This window comes from Canis lupus, chromosome 2 (genome assembly GCF_048164855.1).
Source record: "Canis lupus baileyi chromosome 2, mCanLup2.hap1, whole genome shotgun sequence".
Classification (NCBI taxonomy): Eukaryota; Metazoa; Chordata; class Mammalia; order Carnivora; family Canidae; genus Canis; species Canis lupus.
In genome coordinates this window covers 75,413,212-75,417,486 of record NC_132839.1, presented here as the reverse complement: position 1 = coordinate 75,417,486, position 4,275 = coordinate 75,413,212, and the positions used below count along the sequence as shown (strand labels likewise).

Here is a 4,275-nt window from a genome sequence, read left to right as displayed (position 1 = left end):
TCATAACATCTAACCAGTCAGCACATCATTTTTTTCACAGCTCTTTCCTCCACGTTATCTCATTTGATCCTTGTCCCATAAAGTTGATTTTAAGAACTTGACAAAGTGAGGCCTAGAAGGAGAGTAACTCAAATTTGCCCGGCTATTAAATGTTAGAATCCAATGCAAACTTATGTTTTCTGATTCCACACCTAATGATCTTTTTCCTCTACTCCTACTGCCTCTGTGTCTATATGCTTGGGGATGCAATGAGACTTTGATATGCTTAAAAGAAGTTGATTAAACAGATGGGCTTGAAATAATTACATTTTCTTATTGAAAGTATCATGGACAACACAACGGATTTCACTCTGTGATTTGAAAGGTGGCTAATATTCCTTTGTTCCTGTGATGCATAATGGTAAAGAAAAAGATACGGGTTGATGTTGGAGTACTGGCAAGGTAATATCAGTTAAAAGATGGTAGGGCCTATTCATAAATTTTTGTCTCAAATTTGAAAATTACCCTGTTTGGGCATAAGTAGCTGAAACCTAATGTCAGTCAAGTTCCATTGTATCTACATTAAAAGGGGGATGAGGGAAAAAAAAAGGGGGAGAGGGATGAGGACATCTGATCCCAGTAAATGGAGCCCTCTTGCTCTAGGTTACTGAGAGGATTTTTCCAGAACATTCATTTGCTTACATAAAGAGTTGTTTTTCTGAACTCTGATGTGAGTAAGAATATCTTGGGTGAGGCTGGATGTGTGGGACCTAGAAAAAACATGACATACTGGAGAGGAGCCACAGACTTAGGTATCAGAGTGTCAGTGGGTACTTATAGCTAACACCTAATTAACCCCATATCTATCCTGTGTCCCTCACTCCCCAAATGCCTGAGGCTGTCAGCTCTGCTAATCCTCCATCATCTTTTCCAAACAATCCAAGCTCTCCTTGCTCTCCAAGGCCTGTGTATCCTGAGAGTCCAAGTGTACCCTAATGCTTCTAAATCACAAGCACCAGCACCATCTCCTTATGCGGTATGAAGTCAGGAGCTTCCATTGGGAGGAGAATAGTGCTTGAAATGCATGTAACTCAGGGTGCATCATAAAGTCCTCTTATGTATAATATTTTATTTGATGTTCACAATGATTCCACGAGGTGGGCAAAAAAGATACTGATCCCATTTTATCGATAAACTTTGATATTCACAGAAGTTTAGTAAGTGGTCAAACCACCTCCATCTACTACATTCTTTAGGATCTTTCCTTCTTAAGAGAGATTTATAAGTCTCTGTAACAATGGCTCTTAAGTATCCATGGGAATAACTCCATACTGCTGATAAAATAAATTCCCTTCATTGTAAAGCAATTTTTAAAAAAAACTCATAAAATTATATTGTCTATTGAAGCTAACACTATATCCAAATGCAATAAAGTCACTATATAAATGCTTTGCTTAAAAGAACAGCACCCTAATTAAGAAGATTGTTAAAAGGATGGAGCATATGAATACATCTATTACACAGAATTTACTAGAACTCACTGTACCCACAGCAGTAAAGTGGGACCAGCTGTTGCCCAAAACATGGAATTAGCCTTATGAAACAGAAACTGGATATTTTAGTGATTCTTGTTAAAAATTGAAGGTACCTGCACATTACCTTAATCCCCCCCTTACACTATGAATCATTCAACCAGTGGTTTCATAGCATCTTCTGTACCCCAGGCTCTGCACTTAAAGGGCAGGCTGTCCTTGAATATTTGCTCCATGCTTGCATTCGTGGGGCCAAAGACTTTGCAGCTTTGGCTCTGTCCTCCTCTAAAAATGGCATTTTGTTTGAAAAGAGTCTCTGCTTCTAACGTCTACAAATCCACGTGACTCTTACTATCCCAAAGTCCACACTGCTGCTCTCCATTCCTTGGGGTGTGGGAATCAGGGGCCCACAAAGTGCCCTTTTGTTGTTGTTCACTCTGCTTTTGGTGCCTCCAACTGTAGCTGACACTGGGCTGATTGCCAGTAGTCATGGGCTCCTGCACATCTGCTTTATTAGAGAAGCATTTGTCAACACCGTGCACCAGGAAGTCTCCTGCCCACCTGGCGGGATTTCATGCCTTACTTCCCCTTGGTGTCGGATAGTTAAATGCTGGCACCACACGCCATGGTTGTAAAGGTTAAGTACTACAATCCAGACAGCAAGACAAGGCTCTAAGCCCATCTACTCCAAGAAGCAACTTCCGATTGGCCCACTGTCTGTGGTTCCCCTGGAGCAGCACACTCAGGCATTTGGTTCATTCCGTGTTACTCTCTGTGTTGTTTTCCAGGTAAAAAAACATTTTCCTCCAGTTGTGTCAAGTGCATGGGTGTCGAAAGCAGAGTCAGTGACTCTGGCTTCGCTCTTAGGGTGCAGTAGCAGGCTCTGCACAGGAAAAAGAACACCATTGTAAGCATTTCAAGCAGAAAGAGATTGGCTTACTACTTAATCGGAAATTAAGTGCTTACAAAATTTTTGGAAGGGACGGAGGAATAGAAATCAGGGGACATTTGGTCTTAAGACCAACCACTGTGGCTACAAGGCAGAAGTCAGGAAACTGCTGCTGCTGCTGCAACCTGTTTCTGCCCCTGGTGACCTGGCAGTGGCCGTGGAGTCTGGCCACCTTTATTGACTTTTGTTAGAGCTTGCATGCCCACCATCCCGGTTGTAGGAAAATGGTCTCCATCTCTCTTCTGTCTTCCAGATATCATGAAAGTGCATCTCATTGGCAGAGCTTAATCTCACTCAGAGCCCAGCCGCCTTTCAGATCCCAAGAAGGAACATAAGTGAAGGTAAGACAAGATGCCTCATGTCAACAAGTAATATTCAGCATGGTGCTCTGGCTGCTGTTGAGCAGCTTCTGCACAGGGGCCTAGGGTGAGGCTCCTTCACAAATCGTGGTTTCAACTGGACTCCACTGTCTCAAATCCTAGCTAAATCTGAGAGTATCTGAGGAAGGCTCCAGAGGTGATGTGCCTCAAAATCTTGAAACTGCCCAGGCTCTCCTCTGACTCTTGAACACTTTGCCCATTCCTGAAGGTTTGGCTGTGCTCTGTGATGTAGTGCATTGTGTGAGCAAAGAAACAGGATTTGGAATCGTCAGACCAAGGGTTGAGTGTCACCTCCAGGATTGCTGACAGCTCCTTTGATATTTCTGAGGCTCATTTTCTCAAACTATGAAGAAAATAAGATTATTATTTATTATTATTATTATTTTAAGATTTTATTTATTTATGAGAGACACAGAGAGAGAGAGAGGCAGAGACACAGGCAGAGGGAGAAGCAGGCTCCATGCAGGGAGCCCAATTGGGGACTTGATCCCCGGTCTCCAGGATCACACCCTGGGCCAAAGGCAGATGCTCAACCGCTGATTCACCCAGGCTTCCCCAGATCTATTATTATTATTATTATTATTATTATTTTATTTATTATTATTATCATTATTATTATTATTATTATATTTCAAGGCAAGAAGAGATTTGCAAACCGTAAAGTTGGTTGTGGAGACTGGGAGTAAAGGAGGCTGCATTGCTAGCCTGGACTGACTGTCAATCTAAGAGTCACATTGCCCCAGGACATAACCCTCCCCGGGGCAGCCTGTGTCTAAAGACTGGGCAATGGGAGAGGAGTGGTAAAAAAACAAAAAACAAAAAACAAAAAACCCAGCCCCTTTGGCTTAATTCAGGACAAACCTGAAGGGCCCCTCAGCTCTAGAGCTCCCTCAGGATCAGATGAGGGTTCTACTATAACAGCAGCACACTTCCTGTCTTCCACTGACCTATCCTGCATCTCTCACCCTTCACAGATGTTGATTCTGAGGCCACTCCACCCAAAAACTTCCTGCACACAAATCTCTGTCGGTTGCCTGGGAAACCCAAACATCAACACTGGCTTAGCAAAAAAGGAATTTATTAAAGAATATGAGGTAGCTCATAGAATCTCCAGGAAGGCCAGCAAACCACGCATGGAGAATGTGTTCTAAGAAAGAATGTTCCGTGACTCCATAGACAGCTCCAGTGGAAAGGCTCCTGCTCCCCGCTGTGCAAAGACACTCCAGTTTGCATCACCGACACGGCTAGGACATGACACAACTGTTAGGACCTCTACAATCCCTGACTCTGGACTTCTCCACTGAGCTTCAGATTCATATATTCAAACTTCTGTGCTTCAATACCTAAAAAGGATTAATAAAACTAAAATATAAACCTTGATCCTGCCCCAAATCCTCCTCCCTACCACTCTTCCATCTCAGTAAAGTTTCTGTTT

The 4,275-nt window shown here is 42.9% G+C and overlaps 1 long non-coding RNA gene across 1 annotated transcript; it reads right to left on the bottom strand.

Moving 5' to 3' along the window:
• Positions 1–1,083: 1,083 nt before the first annotated feature.
• Positions 1,084–3,895, bottom strand: LOC140622101 (uncharacterized). Its single transcript, XR_012021810.1, has 2 exons — positions 3,702–3,895; positions 1,084–3,183 (listed from the first exon to the last, which is right to left on the bottom strand). It is a non-coding gene; the product is annotated as an uncharacterized lncRNA (long non-coding RNA).
• Between the last annotated feature and the right edge of the window lie 380 nt (positions 3,896–4,275).